At 48.5% G+C, this 14,574-nt stretch overlaps 1 long non-coding RNA gene across 1 annotated transcript in view; it reads left to right on the forward strand.

Annotated features, from left to right (window-relative positions):
* Positions 1-6,672: 6,672 nt before the first annotated feature.
* LOC144808009 (uncharacterized) overlaps positions 6,673-14,574 on the forward strand; it is a 61,302-nt gene continuing 53,400 nt past the window's right edge. The window contains exon 1 of the long non-coding RNA XR_013606563.1: positions 6,673-6,749. This is a non-coding gene — a long non-coding RNA (uncharacterized LOC144808009). The remainder of the gene's footprint in view (positions 6,750-14,574) is intronic.

The raw sequence follows: 14,574 nt of genomic DNA on the forward strand, positions 1-14,574 counted from the left end.
CAAATGGTCCATGGACAAAGGTAGCAATTGATTTTGCAGGGCCGTTCAGTTTATTGCAAGATGAATGTAAAAACATAATTGTTCTGACGGACTACTACACTAAATGGGTGTATTTTAACTTCGTGAACAACGTGACAACTAATGAGGTGATTAAGTTTCTAAAGAAAATTTTTGCTTTGGAAGGCCAACCTAAGATTATTGTATCTGACAATGGCACCCAGCTGGTATCTTCTCAAATGTCAGATTTTTTTAACACAGCAGGCATCAAACAAGAGAAGACACCTCTGTATAGCCCGAAGAGCAATGGCCAGGTGGAGAGAATGAACAAATTCATTAAAGAAGGGATCCAGTTGGCTATAGCTTCTAACCTGAACGTAAAAGAGTACATTCGTGAAAAAATAAACACGTACAATAACACACCAAATGAAACAACTAAGAATACACCTTTCTACTTGATGAGGGGGAGGAAATGCAATGATATGCTTACCCCAAAATTTGGTGATTGGTTTATTATTATTATTATTATTATTTTGAAGCTTATAAAGCGCACGGCTACCTCCGGCGGAGGTGTCCCGGCGCTAAGATTACCCGAATGCCACCCAAAGAAGGTACCAGGAGTAAATCCTACAGAAGGAAATAAAAGGTGCAGGCACTATTATGACCGATTAGTAAACAACCAGGTTTTGAGTTTACGTCGGAAGGCCGCCTCAGATTCAATGAGCCTAAGATCCAAAGGTAGACTATTCCAGAGTTTGGCAGCCGTGACGGTGAAAGTTCTGCCGCCACACCTGGAAAGTCTGAATCTTGGGACGATCAGTAAACGAAGGCTGTTAGATCTGAGGTGTCTAACTGAAGATGAAATTTTAAGGCGTTTACTCAGGTAAGACGGGCCTATTCCATGAATAGCACGAAATGCCAAGGTCAAGATCTTAAAATCAATACGCCGAGCTATAGGGAGCCAGTGAAGCTCATCTCTATACGCTCTAACTGAGGTGCGAGCAGGGATATTGCCAATAAGCCGAGCCGCGGCGTTTTGGACAATCTGCAGGCGATCAATCAAATACTGGGGGGCACCCGCATACAGACTGTTAGCATAGTCCAAATGTGTAGTGATAAGTGCCTGGACCACCGTTTTACGGGAAGATTGAGGAAGATACGGAAATATCTTCCTGATCATGCGCAATTTCGCAAAGCAAGCCCCCGCAACCTTGTTGACTTGGGACTTACCAGACAAGGTGTTATCAAATGTAAAGCCTAGGTTGCGGGCAGCCTGAACTGGCTTAGGGGGGGGATCCAAAACTGTGGGCCACCAAAGGCCGGCCAGGGGAGGAGATTTCTGACCGAAGAAAAGAACCTCAGTTTTTTCGGCATTGAGCGCCAGGTGGTTAGCAGACATCCACGTGCAGATATTGCCAAGGCAGTTTCTAAAGTTGGAGAAATGGGAGTCAGAGTGGCCTCTGAATGAAAAAATCAGCTGAGTATCATCAGCATAGGAGACCACCCTGACACCCCAAGATTCTACTACCCTGGCAAGAGGAGCTACGTAAATGTTGAACAAAAGAGGGCTGAGGGCAGAGCCCTGAGGCACACCGCACAGAAGGGATTTATCCTCTGATTCAAATGGGTGTAACGTGACCCTCTGGAACCTATTCGACAGAAAGGAATTGATCCAAGCCAGTACTGTGCCACTGATCCCGAGCTGAAGTAAACGAGTTGCTAGTATGTCATGGGATACAGTGTCAAATGCAGCGGATAGGTCGAGGAGGACCAACATGGCCTCCTCGCCCTTATCCACTGATTCCCTAATAATTTCTGAGACCTCTAGCAACGCAGTCTCGGTGCTGTAGCCCGCTCTGAAGCCGGACTGGGACTCGTGTAACAGCTGATTAGAAGCCAGATACTGGGCCAACTGAGTTTGTACCACTTTCTCCAAGACTTTAGCAGGTTTAGGCAGAAGTGAGATGGGCCGGTAGTTGGTGAATTGTGAAGGGTCAGCACCGGGTTTTTTTAGAATAGGGATTAACCTGGCCTGTTTCCAATCTGAGGGAAATTGACCACGAGACAGAGATGAGTTCCAAATCGTGAGGAGAGGTTTAACCAGAACAGGGGCAAGATTGGCCATGATTTTGGCGGGGACTGGGTCCAACGGAGAACCGGACTTCACTTTAAATAGCAAGGACAAGGCTTGTTCGGAGGTGAGCTCCTCAAAATGGTTAAATGAGCTATGACTGGGACATGTTATATCAAGGGGGTGGCAAAGTGCAACAGTATCAAAAGAAGAGGCGAGTTTGATAATTTTGTCCTGAAAAAAATCCGAAAGTCCGTTGCAAAGATCTTGTGTAGGAATACATTGGGTTTTCGTGGCAGGAGGATTGACAAAGTCTTTCACGATGGTAAAAAGAGTTTTAGAAGAATTCTGTGCCTGATGGATAAGGTTGGAGAAATAAGCTCTCATCGTAGAGCGTTTCAGCTTATGGAATTTATTCCGGGCAGATTTATAAGCCAGTTTAGCAAGAGGGTCATAATTTTTTCTCCATTTGCGTTCCAATTGTTTACATAAGCTCTTCTCCTCACGAAGCAAGGAAGAAAACCAAGGAGAAGAGGGACGAGATCTGGAAGAAGACAACGGAACAACAGGGGCAACGGAATCAAGGGCCGAAGAAAGGGCCGAATTAAATCTTGCAGTTTCTTTGTCAAGGTCTTCTAGATGGTTAAGTTGAAACTGAAGATGAGGTTCTAAAGACTCACAAGTCACTTTAGTCCATCTACGGCCACTGTCTCTATAAAGAGAGAATGGGGAAGAAGGAGACGGGGAGGTGATGGTAAAAGGAAGAAGGAAGTGATCAGTCCAGGTCAGGGGAGAAGGGGACAGAACAGATATGCCAGGATGATTAGAAAAAATGAGATCTAATGTGTGCCCTGCAATGTGGGTCGGGCCTAAAACTAATTGAGGCAGAGTAAGTCCCTGTAAAGTTTCCAACAGGGAAGCGGCTTTAGTACAGGAAGAATTATCAATATGGAGATTGAAATCTCCCAATACAAAGAAATGAGGGTGTTTAAGTAGAAAGTCAGCAATAGAATGCGTCAAAGCATTGAGAGAGGATACGGTAGCTGTAGGGGGATTATAAACCAGAATACCGGCACAGATGGTGCTTGCTGAGTCCATTATTGTAAAATAAGCAGCTTCGATAAGACCGTGATTGGGGATTTTAGTTAGGTTCAGTTTTAGGTGAGATTTGGCAATTATAGCAAGGCCCCCTCCGGGTTTGGAGTTTTCGCGATTAATGCCAGTGAAGCAGTAGCCAGGGGGGATAGCTAAGTTAATGTCCAGTGTAGATGAATCTTTGATCCATGTTTCAGTGAGAAACAATATGTCCCATTTATGGGTATCAAGTAAGAGCCAAATATCGGTGGCGTGGGCTGGAAGTGATCTGCAGTTGATCAACGCCGCTTTTAAGATAGCTGAAGGCTGCAATTGACCCCTCAGAAGGGGTTGGGAAGCAGTAGAAACAGCCGGGATGGAAAACTTGCATTGTGAACAAGAGTAGCCAGTGAAATCCAAGCTATTGGGTTTACAACAACAAATAGGGCTACAGGAATTGTGACGAAGGTGTAGCAGCTGATCAGAGGTCCATGAGATTTTTGGGTCATTAGAAGCAGGGGTTCTGGCACTGGGCGCGGGTCCGGCGTGGACGGGCGCAGACAGGCTTGCCTTAGGCGCGCCTTCGGCGCGCCATCGGCGCGCCCGCTGCGCCCGCCCGCTGCGCCCGCCCGCTGCGCGGAAGGGCCGGTCCCTTCTTTATGTCCATAACCCTCTGGCGGTGGGAGGAGGGTGGGAGGCGTCCAGGAGCTGGACCGCTACCCTGATTCCCCCCAAGATGGCGGTTCCGCGTTCTCCCGGCCGGCAAGAGCGCTGTGCTCGGCTGCGCCGGGGGAGAGATCAAAGTCGGCCCCTAGGACGAAGCAGTCTCGTCCGGACCGATCAAAAGGTCAGATTTTCTAATTAAAACAGCTCCAATTAAAATATCAACAGTATTTTTAAAAGCAAATCTGGTGACACATGTATGCAGGTAGTAGTCACCACGCATACACAACACATGCAAATACGAGATTTAAAACTCACAATCACAAAAGGGAAAGGAAGTGCCCCCGGCTTTCCGCCTCAGGGGTGAAATGCGCACAAGTAATCTGTGGAATGAAGGGGCGGGAGAACCTAAATAGTGAGGGAGGGCGGGAGGCGTCCAGGAGCTGGACCGCTACCCTGCCTCCCCCAAGATGGCGGTTCCGCGTTCTCCCGGCCGGCAAGAGCGCTGTGCTCGGCTGCGCCGGGGGAGAGATCAAAGTCGGCCCCTAGGACGAAGCAGTCTCATCCGGACCGATCAAAAGGTCAGATTTTCTAATTAAAACAGCTCCAATTAAAATATCAACAGTATTTTTAAAAGCAAATCTGGTGACACATGTATGCAGGTAGTAGTCACCACGCATACACAACACATGCAAATACGAGATTTAAAACTCACAATCACAAAAGGGAAAGGAAGTGCCCCCGGCTTTCCGCCTCAGGGGTGAATGCGCATGACTCATGAAATAAAAGAAAATGAACTCAGGGTAAAAGAAAAAATTGTGCGTAAGCAGGAAAAAACCAAGAAGTATGCGGATATGACCAACAGAGCAAAAGACATGGAAATAGAGGTAGGAGATTGGATCCTAGTGAGGAAACCTTGCAAAGTGACCAAGGGAGAATCCTTGTACAGTGACCCTGTAAGAGTTTGTGAAGCATCTAGAGGTTCAGTATGCATTGAAGGAAAAGGATGGAGAAGCAAAGACGATGTTATCAAATTAAAGAAAGGTCAAGAGAAAATTATAATGAAAGGCAAGGAAGGGAAAGAGATTGGCCTTGATGAAAGCATACTGGAATGGGAAGATGTCTCTGGGAAGCAAAGTTCCCTTTGCGATGAGGACACTATGTTGGACTCTAGAAGTAATGGAGGATGGCTCAATTACTCCCGAGGGGAAGTCAGTTTGAGTGAGACTGATCTAAGAGCTCCTGACAATGTTTTGTCAAATGGACAGGATGTACACATGAGGGGGGAGGTCGTTAATGCTGACAAGCAGGATTCCGTGTGTACAAAATCCAAATCTGGGAGAACTGTTACAATGCCTAAACGTTTTGATGATTATATTGTGGGAGTGTTTTCTCCGCAGTATTTATATTTTGCTTTTTGTTGGGAAAAAAGGGAGATGTTGTGAACTGCTCTTGATAACTGCAATGTGTTTTCACTGTTCATGCTAGCGCGCGTCATACATCCTCTCCGAATGTTCCGAGATGATTTAAGTGACGACACACCTGTCACTGTCATCATTCTATTATCGCTTTGCCCTTTGCGCACAGCTGTCCCCTGGCTCCCTGTGGGCCCTGTTATCTTAATAAATTGCTTTACACCCTTATCTTCTCCTGTGTGATCTATCGCCCCCCACAACACTTACCTGTGTCTTTTCCTTCTGTCCGAGGGACGACGGCGGCCGAGGCACACCTAAGGGACTGAAGAGGAAGACCCTGTGGGAGAGAAGAATACAAAAGTGACAATCAATCATTGTGATTTCCTGTAATACTAATAAAAAGTGCACACCATGAAATTATTCAATGCAGTGTGCTTCTTCTTGACCGACTCTTCTACACGAGGAGCTACATACTCTCCCTACAGAGAATGGGAGACAGACACACAGAGACCAACAGACACAGACAGACACACACACACACACGAGGGAAAGCAAAGTAGAAAAACGCTACATACAGTTGTTCTATGCTGGCATATGTACATTGTTTTATAAAGATGGTGGAACTGTTGCTTTGAATGCACTTTCTTTTCTTAAGTCACACATGTATGAAACAGTTCAGAGTCTGGAGAGCCCTGCAGCCCCTGCCCTGAGTGTGGACTCTCAGTGTCCTGAAGATGCCCCCGCGCTCGTGCGTCACCCTGGGGTCAGAGGCCTCCCTCACCTCTGCTGGAGCCCCGGGGGCCCGGCTGCCTGTGAGGAGGGGGGCCAGTGTGTTATTCCCCCCAGGAGTGACGCTCGAGCTCAACAAAATAAAACAATGCGTCTCACTGCTGGGCACGCGCAGGACCGCGCGTCACAGCTGCGCATGTGCGGAGCGAAGACACGACGTCCTATCGCCGAGTTAGGACCTTGCACGGGGTACGGACTGTGAACTGCCCTGCACGGAGAACACTCAGCCTCACTGCGCATGCGCAGAGGAAAGTCAGCCCAGAGGAGCGGACCGAGGAGCTTTGCATTTACATACCTCTCACCATGTGCTGTGGCGCGAGGCGCCCTCGTGCTCTGCGGCGGGAGGCAGTTATATCTCATTCATTGTGTCCCCGCGCGGACACTGGAATTCTTGTACTTCTTTGAGTCCCACCTGTGCTGGCTCTGAGCTGGAGCCCTTCACTGCGCTCCGTGCTGTGAACTAAATGAAACCTTTCTTGCATCGACTTCTGGAGTTGGATTGTAGTAACATCGGCGTCTGTCCGCCGCGCATGCGCAGTTGTTCACCCACAGGCCCTCTTTAACCCTCGCTTCGCAGCGGAAGGCAGTGTCTGTCCTCCGCGCATGCGCAGGTAATCCAAGGCATCTTTAGCCTGCGTTGTGGGAAGCAGTGTCTGTCCCTGGCGCATGCGCAGTTGCTCATCCACAGGTCTTGTAACCCGATCCACAACAGAGAGCACAGCACCCACATGAAACCCCAGGTGAGGTCATTTATTTAATGCATTCTTATAAAGCGGGGACTTTACCCGAAGGTGTCACAGCACCGTACAATAGAACCAATAGAACCAGTGACGTTACATGAGAGAACTGTTACAGGATGCAACAAATAAAAATAGCAGCCATAGAATCAAAGCGATGCAGGCAAAAGGAACACAATCTCAAGCACAGCAAGCACAGACTGTACAAGAACGTAGACATTGGGAGGACTCTGGTTGGGAAGACTTGCTAGCCGCAGCAAGGGCAGGAGATCAATCAGTTTTTTTGCGGATTGTTGCAAACGGCAATAAGTCGAGCAAGCCAGCCCAGGACTACCATCTAGATCCTAAAACATGGTTCAAACACTTTGCACATTTATATGCATGTCCGGGTTCCCCTTCAAGCGAGAACTTATGCATAAATAAAGAGCTAACAATGTCCAAGGAGTTTGAACCACTGTATTTTAGTATCTTAGATACTAAGTAGGCTATAGCCGCCATTAAGCCGCCCAAAGAGCCATCCCCAGATACCATCCCGGGAGACCTCTTTAGGCATGACCCAGAGGTATGGGCACCGTAGATCAACTTACTGTGCAATGCAAGTAGCAGAGGGCAGCCTATCCTTATATCATGGAAGGGCGCGGAGATCGTCCCTATATACAAAAAGGGCAGAAGGGACGATCCTGCTAATTATAGACTCTGGCAAATGCCACACAAAAACACACAGACCCACACACACACACACAGACCCACACACACCAACAGAGCCCCACACACACACACACACACACACCTAGGACAACAGTGCAGTTACCAACTCCTGGCCTAAGAGTAAGTAGCATATACCCACCTAATATACCACACTTCACTACCCATGTTTACCACAATGCAGATACTCACCACTTGCATAGCACTGCAGCCACCCACCCAGTGTTCAGAGCTATAAACTGCAAAGGACACCGAGCTATCCCCCCACGAATATCATTGCACACACTGTGTGGGGAAGGCAAGGGGCAGTCAGCCCCTTGGATTACAGTTCAACCACCCTCCTCACGCACATCGTACCACACTGCACTTATGAAGGGTGCAGCCATGCATCCAGGGCAACAACTGTACACTGCCGGAGCGGGTCAAGGCGCAGCACTCCGTACACAGCACTGCAGCAGAGTATTACACAGTCAGTCAGCACCACGTTTGTGTAGGTTCAGCAAGATGCAGTTCTAGGGTACCCTCTGAAAACGTCTTTCTGCCCTTTCTGTTTCAGATACAGTGCCCATGCACGCTGGCTGGTAGAGGGCCCGGGCCTTGTCCCATGGTGTCCTAACACTGACTCATTCTTATCCCATCTTAGAGGCCCTTACTCCATCCAGCATTGGGTGTGTGTCTGAATACAGAATAACACAATCCCCGTAAACTATCCACCAAGGTGTCATCTTTAGAAACACAACTAGTCTTCGGAGTAGAAGGTGCGCCTCACTTCCTCTCAATTTTAATTAAGAATATTCGATTTCATTGTGTTTTTCACATTAGTTGTAAATGCCACTCAGCAAACAATTGTCAGTAGCGGAAAGCAGTGACCTATAACCCCAAAGCGTTGCGCACCACGTTCAGCTTCTACCCCGCCCCCCAGTGAATGGATTGGAACGGATTTGCACCCTGTGAGAAGTTGGCCTGATAGGTGATGTTTCCAATTCTGGAACCACCTGTTATCAGACCAAACAATCCCTTATGGTGTCTGGTTGTAAGTCAACCTTATTAGACAAGCTATCCTAGGGGTAGCATGGACTAAGCAGCCTAAAGGCTTAACTTAAGAGGTCGTGTTAAGCGAGCTGTTTTACCACATACAATCCTGTAGTACCAAATGAAAGGACACCACACAAGTATATATTATAAAAATATATGTATTTATTACTAAAAACAATCCCCAGTATTCTTTATGAATAAAGGGGCACAAGCGTTAAATCAAAAGCACTGTTTAAACATACAAAGTTGCACAATTATGGATGAGGGCAGGGGGCCACTCAAACCATATACTAAACAAGTGGTATAAGAGATGCCACTCGAGCAGTGGTTAGGCCTAGGGCCTAGGGAATCGCTGGGAGCAGTCAGGACAAGCAATGCTGAAGTCGGGAATGGCCCTCGGGATTCGGGAGATGTGCGGAAAGCGCACGCATGCACCAATGTTAACCAATGGTGCGTAAAAGTTGTAAAGTTAAAGTTTAAGGACACTTCCGCTGAACCTAGAGGAACAAAACTTAACACACAGACCCTAGAGGTGTGCACCAGTGTGGGAACACCGGCGGAGCAAAGGTACCTCACCCACAGGAAGTGGGTGCACAGGGTCGAAGGGGCGTCGGGTTCTGACACGCAGGCTCTTGGTGCTTGAAGCTGAAAGGGCTGCAGGCGGGTTAAAGATGAAGTGTCCGGTGAAGTCCAAGGGTGGACTCAAGTCGAAGGGTACCTGAAAGCAGAGGGGACAGAGTCTGGGTCACTCAGCAGTGACCAGGGTGGAACCAGGACGGAACCAGGCAATGTCGGGCGCAATCAGGTGGTCGTCGAGGAGCTTCTCTCCGCTGTCACGTGGGCTCTGGGGCATCTGCGACGTCCAGGAGCAGGTCACGATCTGTCCCACGCAGGCTCTCACCGTCGGCGCTGTCGGCTTCATGTTTGGAGCAAACAACACTTGGCAAGAGCAATCCACGCGGAACCGGGAGATTGCTTCTCACTCGAACCAGGAAGGTCAGAGTGGGGGCTCCTTTTCAGGGGAGCTGGTGTGGATCTGGAGCAACCAGATTCACGAGTCTTCTTCGTAGTTTCGTCGGCACAGGGACCACTAGCCAGCTGGCAAGTGACCGGGCCAACGCGTTGAGCCAAATGGAGCAGAAGGGCCCCACGCAGCACTCGTCGAGTGTGGAGGGCTGAACTTCGGCTCAGGAGTAGCTTAGGGTGGGGGCTTCTCAAACCCCGGTGCACAGCTTCGAGGGTCACTCGTGGGCTGCACGGTCAGCGTCTCGTGGTCAATTCAAGATGGCGTGCCCCACGCTTCCGGTCGCCTCCACGGGTCTCAGCTTTGCAGGGACTGTGGATCGGGCTGTTGGAAGGCAGGCAGGCTTGATCTCGTCGATCTCAGTCGCTCGAGTTCCGGCGGGAACTGCAACTAAGTAGACGTCGAGGGCTGGATGGTGCCTGCTGCTGCAGGGTGGTCACTCCTTGACCACAAGGGAGATTCTTCGGGCTTCCACGTTGAGATGGAGGTCGAAGGGTCCAGAATTTCGTTTCAAATGTTTCTTCCAGGAAATCTGATGTGCATTGGCACTGCTCCCACTCTTATTCGAATCTGGGGGGCGTGATTACCTGCTAGGTCCCCCCCTATGGGTGGGACCCAGGAAGTGGGTGGATACACCCCCTTCCTTTGATCCAGGCCGCCCTGGCACGAGGGCTGGAGTGCCCCAGAACCGGTTTGGCCGGATTATGCAAGGGGCAGCCTTGTGCGCCCCAAGCAGTGTCTGGTTTCTTTCAAACCTCCCTGCTACAATCCACTATCTCCTGTCTGGAGGGCGGTGACACCCTCCTGTGACAGGAAACCCTTTGTCCAGGACCCATTTGGCCGAGTTTCGGTCAGCTGCAGGGGTCCAGACATTTGTCTGTGGCAGAGGCATCCATTTTGTGGATCTAAGGTCTTTGGAGAAATCAACCGCATTTAAGTAAAGCAACATGTCCTACCCCTCTAGAGGGGTGGAATGCTATCCCCGTCGCCAGAACTGGCGAGGGGATAGTATTCCAAATCGTATGACACCTTACACGACATGTTTTGATAAAGCCAAACCAAAGTTGCTATTTAACCGCGAGGATTATAAGGCACTTAAGAGTATATGGTATGGCATTATCCTGAAACAGCTTAGGGAGTTGTTCCCGACAGCTACAGACAGGCTCAGCTCATGCTAGAGCTCCATCTCACATAAAACCACGCACTCTGCCTCCAGGATTGATGAGGCCTTCCATAGGAGTGGCTCACAGGTTTACATGTGTCCAGATATAGGTTTAGATATAGGTATACTATATCTAAGCAAGGGGTGATTACACCACCTTACCCCAGCTGAGTGATCAGCCAGTTGTGTCAATTTAAGAACCAGCCAGGGGTGGCAAAAGATATGCTGCAGCCCCTGGTAGGCCTTGGTGGCCCCTATGCCCTGGGCACCTATAGTGCATTATACAGGGGCTGACAAGGAGTCCATTTCCAATTGGGTTATGTGCCTATAGCACATGTGTCAGTAATTTAGTGAGAGAACAGCAGGCTGGGGGTCTGATCAGCAGGCCCACAGCCTCAGTAGTCGAAAACCAGTGAAGCAAAAAGCACAAATTTGGGGTGACCAGAGGATAGCAGACCCTACTCTCCTACACACCCCCTAAATAGGGAACCATGCCTTGCCCAGGAGATGCCCTTTTGGCACGGTGGAAAAATCTGCTGCACCCAGTTCTGTAACCAGTATGCCAGCCAGCTGCAGGGCGCCCCAGGGAAAACGGGAGTAAAGATAACACAGAAACGGGAGGAGGCGGGAGTAAAGACAACACAGACAACAGGAGCGGGAGAAAGAGTAAAGACAATACGGACAATGGAAGGGAGCGGGAGTAAAGACAAACAAGCATTAAGCACAGGCACACGGACAGCGGGAAGGGGGGACCGGAACGGGCAAACGGACAGCGGGGGGGGGAACGGGCACACGGACAGCGGGAGGGGGGCGGGAACGGACCCAGGCTTCGTATGGGGAGTCAAGCACAGCCATGAGACGAAGTCAACAAGAACACGTGCCAGTGCTCCCCACTCACCAGAATCGAGGACATCCCGAGCTGAGCGCGGGCGTTCATCAGAACCCGGCCGCCATCTTCGGAGAAATGAGCACAACAAACCCCCAAAAAATAAATAAATAACCACCGCCCACCGCCGCATGACGTGGGCAAAAGCCTAAAATTCTCGGGAACGCCCACGAATCTGCTCCGGCATTGACGGACAGATCTCTGTTCCAATGGCTAGCCTCCATTTATGGAGCTAGCCAATGGAACAGAGGGGCGGGACAACACACACATACTGTAGACTTAAGATTTCGCCTGCGTGGCAGCTTTCGACAGGCGAAACCTAAAAATGGGAACGATCGTGCTAGTAGGCAGTGGGGCATTGGTTAGAATATTAAAAATATTTAACAACAGTGGGGCCCAAAAATCTGGTTTATATTTAATAAGATCGATGGGCAACCCATCAGGGCCTGGAGTTTTATTGCCCGCACTCTGACGTATAGCCTCCTCGAACCTCGTTTATTGATAATGAGACTCAAGGTGTCACCCTGTTAATAAAAGGGTCGGGTTAAAAAGCAGGCTCTTGGTAAATAGTGGAAAAGTGACTTTCCCAGGTAGCGCTCATTATGTTGCAGCTGATGGGAGTTAACGGTTGTCCCATTGATCTTAACTCTTTAATGGTAGTCCAAAATATATTCCCATTATTTTAGCTGGCAGAATTAATGAGCACATCCCAGTGCTCACCTAATAACTGTTCCTTCCTATTAGCAATAGCCTGCTTATATGTCAACCTTAAGGACTTGACCAAATCATTACACCTAGGGCTTTGAGATTCGGGCCTTGCGGAGCTTCCTGTTGACAATTGAGCACTCCTGATTGAACCATCAAGGTTCGCGCAGTACTGTACAAATGGGGTTAGACAGCAAGGATTTAATGGCTCCACTGAGTTCGATAAAGGTGCTGATAGCCACTGGGTGTGGAACAGGGCCTCTAAGCAGATATTAATAAGATTCATGTTTCCCCTAACCATAGAACTGAATCGGTCTGCGTTATTAATGCCTCACCATACCAGTCTGCGGTTATCTATGGACGGTGATAGATCTCCTGCACCACATTCTGTCTGAGGCGTTGGAACTGGAGACATCTGTAACGTTACTTGTATTGGGTTATGGTCCCCAAAGAATGTGGCCATAATTTCGGCTTTAAGCAAGCTTGCTTCTAAAGCGGGGGGGATAAAAAAACATTATCAATTTCAGATGAACAGACCCTCCCTCTGAATGTCGGTTCAGGGGGGGGCATTATCTTTTGTAGTTGCATCAATTTCCTTAACATTAATTAAGTTAAGGGTGTTCAAATGGTCCATTAGCTCTCTACCCCTATTGCATGTTTGTCTGCTGCTGTGTGAATATTCGCTTGACCATGAGTAAGATAGCTTAGCATTAAACTCGCCCCCACACAGATTCCTACAGACTTAAAAGAGTCTTTCCAATAGATGCAATACAATTAAACAAATTTATAAAATGCATATTTGGAACAGAATGAAAATCATTGTTATAAAAATTAATTATCCAAAAGAAAATTCCCCTATTAAATAATATGTCTAGAAAATTATTGTTATCTGTATGTACAGTTTTTATGCATCCACCTGTCTTAATATTGACCCAGATTGATAAACCCCCAAATGGTCGACCCTGCTTGGGGGTTGTTGCTAGGATATTATGGCATTCAAACCCCTCACTATACAATTCTTTTGTGGCCCATGTTTCCTGAAATAAAAGGATATCTTGGTCTTTAATAAGTTGTACCCAATCTGGCTGGTGAAGTTTAGAGTACAACCTTGCAACATTCCAGCTTAAGATACGGAGGTCTGAACTTGCTGAGGCCTTCGTTTGCATAGGGGGATAAGTGGGTTGTGGGAATAGAGAGGTGTGGCGCCGCGGCCAGGGCGACTGACGCTGGAATCTGGGGACCACGGTTCGATCCCCGGCTCCGGCGGCAGGTTAGCCCAGCACCATGTGACTCTGGGCAATAGCTCGCTTAATCTTCCCGACGGCCCCCCAGCGCCTAGAGACCCTTACGGGTGATTGTGCGCTTTACAAATGTGGACTTTACTTTAGTTACTGGCAGGGCATGAGGTAACCTAATAGCAGGATCAGTATTTTCCCCAAAAGTTCATAGTCAGTCTTGTGTCTCTAATCCAGACAAGGTCTGGAACCTATTAGAGGTAGTAATTCAAGAGAAATTGTTGGTGAAAGGAGCATGACTTGGTTTGAGGAAATAACCAAGGGGTAGTGCGCATATGTTAGTGCTATTAGGTGTTATGAATTTGCAACCCCTTAGTAGGTGTCTCACCAAAGAAGGTCTGCGAAAGTTAATTAGAATACTGTCCCCTTCGATATTTTTTTGTAGATGCACTGACTCACCCAACTCTGCGTGCCATAATAATATCCTTTAATTCGGATACATGGAAGCTTCTATGCCTTGATAGCCAGTCCACACATTTCATGCGTAGCTGGCTCCATGACTCATGCTGATCCCTCTTTAAAGTGGGTACCCCTGCCAGTACCAACACATAGGGCAAGCAGCGGGCGGCAGACTCAGGACATCCTGATTATCCATTCATACTTGGGCGGCAGGAACATTAATGCGCGAGGTACTAGACAACCTGTTCTGATTCGAGCCCCTGGGCCTGTTTAACCTATTAACACCATCCCTGGTGGGGTTGGTATTTGAAATGGTTATTGGTATAGGGGGTTGGGGGGAGAGGGGAGGACCCATTTCTATCTATAGGAAATTGACGCAGCCCCTGGATTGATCGTATATCGGGTGAAGGGTGATTGCAGGAGCAGTATCTGCCAGTTTGCGACACAATTTCGGCATCTAAAATACTCATACCAACACCTACGCTATCGATGGCCCTGCTCCCATCAACCTCTTTGATTTCGGCCACCTTTTCCCCCACTGTCCCCTTAAAACGCTTGGCTACTAAAATAGCCACCCGCCTTCTTATCCAGGGTAGATGAAAAGAACTGCTGGGGAA

The sequence above is a fragment of the Lissotriton helveticus genome, chromosome 1_2 (genome assembly GCF_964261635.1).
Source record: "Lissotriton helveticus chromosome 1_2, aLisHel1.1, whole genome shotgun sequence".
Classification (NCBI taxonomy): domain Eukaryota; kingdom Metazoa; phylum Chordata; class Amphibia; order Caudata; family Salamandridae; genus Lissotriton; species Lissotriton helveticus.